The following is an 8,186-nucleotide window of genomic DNA, read 5'->3' as shown; positions in this document are numbered from 1 at the left end:
TAAACCGTCACAATTTGACAAATATTTTGTAGTGGGTGTCTTTTCTTTTCAAAAAGGTGTCATTTAAGAAATGACATGGGCTTTTTAAAAAATAAAAGAAAGGGAAAAACTGGAAAAGGCTGATGAAATGTTGAGAAAAGGATAAGTGTGATATATGGCCGAAGAGAGGTCGTGATACTTCACCTTCTTAATTTTCAGATTTATATTTTTCAAACTTTTTGAAACGGTACAAACGTGCTGCTAAAAACTAATGGTGAAGGCTAAATTCATTTGCAGGTCCGACAATTATTCTAACCAAAGAAATAATGTCCCTATAAGATTGTGGTATTTTTTTAGGCTTAGACGTTTTGAAAATCATATTGTTTCCATACAACATGACAAATAGTATAGAGATTCAAAGTTAAGGATGAATAATTTTACGAAGAAAACTAAGTCAACAATCATGTGTGTGCAATAATATTTTTTATTTAGATTGTCCTTTTCTTCTTTTCACTCTTTATCTTTTGACTTCTTCTCTTAAAAATATGGAGATAAGAAAGCAAATAAATGAAGGAGTTCATCACGCATCCAATATTTTTATTCAATCGGTAAGTTAATTTCCTCCTTATACAACATGCAAATTCTTCTCTCTTTTTTGCGTGTTAGTAGCTTTGTATTATTATTGTTGAGTACTTTACATTTCATGATAATAAAACTCATATTTTCTATTGTATACATATATATTGATTTTGTTTAGTATCTATTACCATAATATTAAATTTTTGGTTTAATTTCTTTCCTTAGTTTATTTTGGAGATTAAACTTCACAACAAAGAGTAGAGGCGAATGGTTCGAAAGTAGATGCTAGTGGTTCAAATCATGTATTAAGCCAACCCATTCTTTTTATCTATTCTTTTTATCAGTAAAGAGGTGCCTCGGGCTCTTTTCCAAGGGGCAGAGGGTATTGAGAAGTAGGTAAGAAAATAATGATTTACGTGGGATAATTTTTTTATGCATTTATTAAAGATCAAAATTGTCATTTAGAGTTAAATATATTTACGAATGAAAATATTCAAATTATAAAAAGGTTATGAAAAAGTTACAAACTTTTGAAACATATGCTCAATTTCCAGCATTTTTAAGGGTATAGGCATGATAAAATTAAACACCTTAATTAATATGTAGTATATTTTTATTAGACAATTTTTACTGTAGGAGAGTTTTTGTAACTATATTTGTTTATTGTTTTACAAATGAAATGTATTTTATTAAAAGATAACGTTAAGTTATTACAAAAAGAGAAACTGAACGTATAATTTCACGAAGGTTTCTATAAGTGAACTGCAATTTAGTATATATGAATGATCCTTAATTAAAGAAACTACAATAAAATTTTAAAAACTAATTTAAACGTGAATTGATTAGCAAGCTATTATATTATATTTTAATGCAGAAATCTAGAAAATAGTAAAGCACTTGCTGTTTTAAGTGAACATAAAATAGTAAAAGAAACATAATATGAAAGAAAAAAATAGAAAAGAAATAGGCAGAGTATTTTTGTAATATATTTCTCTTAAAAATATCTTTAGAAAATATAAATACTTAAGATATTTTTTTGCATTGAACTAAACTTATTTTTAAAAAGACCAAATTTAAATAGTAATTAATTATATATAGACACACATGAAAACTTAAACATTTATGGGAATTAGTTGAAAGAATAAATTGAAATATGAAGTTAACATATTTTTCATATTTTCACTTCTTCCCGGATAATACTAACACAGTCATTTTAAAATTCATCAATTCAAATAAATTCAATAATAATCATAGTCTTTTTCCCCCGTAAAAACACAATATTCAAATATGTAGTTGTGTGTTTAGACAGAGAAAGAAAACTCTCCTCAAAATGTAAAAAGAGTATACTAATCAAGAGGTAACAGTTAGATTTTATTTTGTGATAATGCTTTATTCTTTAATATGTTGGAAATAATTTCTTATAGATTAAAAAAATAGGACAATTTGCATTTTACGCATTTTGCTTGTGAGAAAAAAAAAAGAAGACATATTTCAGCTAGCTGACCATTTGTGTGTTTATGAATAAATAGTTTTTCAAGAAAATTCATACAAAAGCTTAAATAATTTTAAGTTGAATATATCAATTGAGATGATTAAGGTCATATCAAGTAGAGTTTCTTCCTTTATTAGGCTGGATAAATAAGAAGCAACAATTATCATTTTCTTGTACTTGCAAACTTTCGTTTTTAACTTTTACTTTATAATTCAAATACAACTTTTAATATTATACTAGTTTTAGGATACGCGCGTTGCGCGTGTATCCTATTTCAATAAATATAAATTTTAAAAGATTATATAAATAATCTATTAAAACATTAATAAAAGTGTAAGTTTCTAAACAGAAAAGACTAAATTACTATGACAAAAGATATTATTCAATCGCCATATTTTGATCAATCTACTCTTTCTTTGTTTTGGAGTGAGATTTCTTTCTCCGTTCAAGCACATAACCAAATGCATGTGAATATTTTCTTTTATGAAAGTAAGAGTTAAATTATAATGGAATTGCTTACTGTTAAAGGATTCTAAAAGGACTATATTAATCTATGAGCGAAAAATATAGAGCTTATGTTTAAAAAAATTCCTATGCTTTGCACGAAATTATTAACACCCCTAAACAAATTATATTCTTAGTTATCCCCGAAGTTGGCTATTTGATAGTTGTTACTCCTGGACATTGACGTGGTAATGTGCATGGATATATATACTCCTTTAGGCATATGAAGAAAATTTTTAAATTAACTTTAAGATGCAATATTTTTCAATCATTAATATAATTGTTTATTTGTTAGAATATAATTGTGTATTTGTTCTTGCTTCATCTTAATATACAATGCATACTTTATCTAACTTTGTATTTTAATTTCTTTTCTTAAATACAATGGTTATTTGATCCAATTGTATAGTATTTTATTTTTTGGGGCTAAATTTGTTAAAACTTAGCTGGAGTTTTGCCATAAATAAAAATAGTTTTAGCTAAAATAATAAAGTACTAATTGTGTATTATTTTTATTATTTTTTGTTAGATGCAAATGACTATTTATTTTAATATCCACTGTTTTTTGCCACTGTTAGATAGTCATTTGCAGTGGATATAAAAGTACTAATAGTTTTAGCAAATGACTATGTATCTTCCATTTTGTCCGTCTATCCACTGTTGCTAGCCTTTGGTTGAGAGCTAGCCACAGAATAAATAGATGTCTTGGTATAGTAACATCTCCCAACACAAGATTCTTTCATGTAACTTTCTGAAATTGAGACCTTGCTGCTATATACATTGTCTTGATGCTAAACTTCCCTTGCTTGGTCTACATAAATAAAAGAATAAGTGAATATTTTAATTTATATAAGGTAAAGATTTAATTAATTTTAATATCCTACGTATTAGGATTTCTTATATAGCACTTCAAAGTTTTAGTTGATTTAAAACTCTTAAATATTAGAAGAAAATTTAAATGATGATTTTGTCGAGTGTAAACTCTATTTTAAAGGGTAAAAAAAAGCGGACAACATTTTGCTAAGGTTAGGGTACGAGCTTTTGATAAGTACATAAGTTTAAAAAATCACATAGATATTACTCCTGTTGGTCCACTTTAATTGATTTTTTATTGTTTGATATTAAAAAATTCACCTTTGAACATTAATTAACGATAAAATTGACCATATTAATCTTAAGACCATATTAATCTTAATTTGTTCAAATACAACAAATACTACAAAGGCAATTTTCAAAAAAAAAAATTAATTCTTTCTTGATACCTGAAAAAATTATATATTATGGACTACTAAAAAGGCCAAACAATTAATTAAATTGGACTGGAGGGAGTATCAAATAATGTGTTTGAGTTATAAAAGTTTTAAAAAATTATAAGTTCCTAAAAATAATGAATGTTGACCCTATCCAGCTATAGCTCAATAAAGAAAGTAATCATATCCCATTAAATTCTGCAAATGCCTTATTGTGATTTTCAAGACTTTATGAGAATCTTTAAGAAAATTGTACTGAAAATAAATAATATAAATATATTTTTCAAACTATTATTTAATGATTTGATGAATAATATATATCAAGAAATTTAATCTTTGATCTTTAGAGTTTTGGAAATGAGAAGTTTAGCTTATAGCTCTTAAATATTAATTTGATACATGACAATACAAAATCTAAAATTGACTAACGTTTTGTTAACAATTTACAACAAATAATTAATATATAAAAAAATGGACCGGTCATTTGCTCGAATAAATGCAAACAAAGAAAAAGTTAATTTATGACAACTCAAATAGAATAAAACTTATCTTTTACTATTTCATATTTATTACTTCAAATTTGCATTTTATCAATCTGACCCTCATACTATATTATATTGATTTTTTTATTTCTTTCACTGTCAGTGCTCTTTCTATAAAAATAAATTTATGTACCCTAATAAAGAGTTTGTAAACTTGAAAATGTATTTTTATTTTATGATAAATTTGAAAAAGAATTTAATAGGATTCTTTAGCTAGTTAGTTATATAATTTAGATACTTAATTATTTATTCTCAATATAAATGAAAATAATTCATAGTATAAGTATATACTATGAATTCTATGTTCCAAAGGATTAAAAAACTAATATGATCATATTTTACTTTTGAATCTTTATATGTAGAATAATTAGTGTTGTTGACTCTTGGTCAACTACTTTTATGAACTCTCTTTTTCCTTACCTCTTTTATATCTTTTATATTTTTAAATTTTGTTATTTATTTTAATTATTGAATTTTATATTTAAATATTATATAAAAATATTTTTTGGGTTAAAAAGTAGCACAAATTTGATATGCAAGTGTATATATATCTATATATAGACACACACATGCAAAGAATTACAGTAATGTTATATTATCCAAATAAATAAATAAGTTATATTAGATAATTAAAATATTAAATGATTTTAAAGTCCTATATTAAGACTTCTTACATAGTTAATTAATGAATGATTTGATAAATAATATTACAATGAATTTCAAAAAGGGATAACTCTCTAAAGTATTAACCATTATATTACGTCTAAAATTAATAGATTACAATTATGTTACATCTTCTCTAAATAAATAAATAATTTATATTAGATAATTAAAATACTAATTTATTTAAAATTTCTTACATGATTCAAAGGATAACAAATTTTTAGTTGATTTTGAAAATGGGATAAATTTTTAAAGTGTTAGCCACTGTTCTACGCATAAACTTTGTACCACTATCCATCATAGTAATGTGCTTGGTAATATATTTGTTGTTATACATACTTTTACAACTTCTGCAAAATCTAAATATGAAAAAATAATATTATTCATTTAAAGTTCTAAATATTAGGATTTCTTACCTAGTTCAAAAAAGGAAAATTTTAATAACTAAAATTTTATTTGATTTAGAAGTCCTAAATATAGGAAAACAACTAAATTACAATTTTATCCAATATGAAACTAGTTTTTAAAGGGTAAAAAAAGCGAACAATATTTCGCTAGGGGGTTTCGTGCTTTTAATATAGTATATATATGAATAGATTGATCAAAGTTCTTAATATTAGCCATCTTAAGTATGAAATATTTGACTGTAGCGTAGAAGGAATTACAGTGGTGTTTGGATTTTTTTTTGTCAAACGTGAGAAATTCTCTTTTAAGTTTTAACCCAAAATCTCAAAAGGCATAATTTTTTATTATTAAACGAAAATTAAATTGAATGTAAAGTAAGAACAGGAAAGAAGGTAGCCTCAAAATTTTTAGAATCTTCTGATTAAGAAAGAAAACCTGCAGATTAGTCACAGAAATCCATATTGAACTACATTAGGCTTTAAATGTGTAACATCTTTCAATCCAAAATCAGCATATTCTTTTACTCCTAAAAAAGTTGAATTGGATGGTCAATAAGAAAAGAAAAAGACATTAATGAAAAATAATTCTTCCAAAACCCATATAAAACATTTAAAACAAAAGCAAAAACAAACTAAAACAAGAAAAAACTTCAAATATAACAGCAATATTCTATAGAACGATCGAAAAAAAGTATAAAGAACTCACCTACTAAGGAGCAATCACATATCGTTGGCAAAGTACTACAAATTAGCAAGTCTTTTTATACTATCAAGTCAAATAATATGGAAGGAATAAAATTATATTACATAATTCAAATAAGGAAAGAATTTATGTAAAGAAAATCATAGTTGATTTTGAATTCCTAAAATATTTAGATTTTCTACATAGTTTAAATAAGGAAAGAATTAATAATTAATAATTTAATTGATTTTAAACTAATAATTAAATTAATAACTTATCCACTGTGGAATCTATTTTTAATGGGTAAAAAAGGCGAACGACATTTCGCTAAGGGCCTTCGTGCTTTTAATATAATATAGATTTATGTGATTGTTAAATAAAAATTATACTTATTGAGATAGAGTACACGCGCAACGCGTGTGCTGAGAAACTAGTACTATATTAAAAGTGGGAAGACCTTTAGTCAAAAGTTAAATTATAAAAATACCCTTTTAAATAACTTAAATATCTTATTTATAAAATAAAATAAAAACCTAACGGTACATACATCAAGTACCGCTTCCCCATTAACAGTCACAATTATTAGTGCTGGCCTTGATAAGCAATGTTGTTTGGTGGAACTTGAAATAAAATGCTTTTTAAAAACATTGTGTATTCATACACCAAACCTAACGGTACACACCAATCGGGTGTATTCATACATTTTGTAGCCTTTATGATGGAGATAATATGTACATATATCATGCTTGATTGTCATATCTTTAATGTGTCGCCTACTCGTATAGCCTTTTCACTAATATGTCGAAAATGTAATGTTTGGAGTGATCACTTTGCAAAAGTTACGTTTGGAAAACATCGAAAAAAGAAAATGCAAAAGCAAAAAGAGAAGGGAATGTTTTAAGCCTTCCTTCTCTTCGACTGATGCTAGAAGTAGAAGGTAAAGTTGTCTGCCAGTGTCTTACTACATGGAATTTCATGAAAAAAATAAAAGCAGATAACTGTTGCATGATGTTCAAACCATTGCAGATTTCACTACGAATTGCCAAAGACATCAAAGAATAAATTAAGAAGAAAGTGGCAACAAAAATCGGTTTCTACTTTCTTTACTCTATTTATTTCTTAATTATCTATACTTTATGCTTTATGATGTTAGAATAGATAATCATGATCGCATAAGTATAATGTGTGTCACATGCTTATTACGATTAGGAATAACTAAGGTTCTTGTGGTGGTTATTTATTTTACAAAATAAACTAGGTTTCTTTATATACATTTTGGTAGCATGTATGAAAATAATATTATAGATTCGGTGGGCGTTTGGACATAGGAATTGTTAAAATTTCGAAAAAAAAAAGTGAATATTTTTCAAGTGAAAACGGTATTTGAAAATTAGAGTTGTGTTCGGACATGAATATAATTTTGGGTTATTTATGACTTTTTGCCAGTGATCTGAAGTGAAAATTTTGAAAAATAGCCTCCTTTTCGAGTTTTTCAAATATCAAAAAAATTCGAAATTCATCTTCAAGTGAAAATCTAAAATTTCGTGGCCAAACACTAATTTGAAAAAAAAAGTGAAAAGAATTTCGGAGAAGAGGAATCCCTTTTTACGGCCAAACGGGCCGTTAGTGCAAAGCAAGGGCGGCCCAACATTGTTGGTGGCCAAAAGCAAAATCTCGATGAGGGGCCTTAATTTGTTAACAAAATAAATTTGTATATTTTTGTTTGAAATCTATTTTTTTAACTTTTTTAAATGATAATATAGCTAATCCGATCCTTTTAGATTCTCCTAATACATTATTGATCCTAATGCAAAATTGTTATAGGAATACTGTTTTATGAGGAATATAGCTATTAAACAAAAATTAATTCTTGTTATCTTATTGAGTATACGGATCAGAGTATTATCTTCTACTTGTAATATTTCCTTTAACGTCGGCTCCCACCCTCCAAGAACTCCCCACCTTGCTCTTGGGGTAACTCGAACTCACAACCTCTTGGTTGGAAGTAGAGGGTGCTCACCACTAAAGCAACCCACTCTTGTCAAAAATAAAAGATATCTTTATACCCTTTAAATTAAAAATCAAATTTTA

The sequence above is a fragment of the Nicotiana tabacum genome, chromosome 5 (genome assembly GCF_000715075.1).
Source record: "Nicotiana tabacum cultivar K326 chromosome 5, ASM71507v2, whole genome shotgun sequence".
Classification (NCBI taxonomy): Eukaryota; Viridiplantae; Streptophyta; class Magnoliopsida; order Solanales; family Solanaceae; genus Nicotiana; species Nicotiana tabacum.
This window is presented reverse-complemented; position numbering follows the sequence as displayed.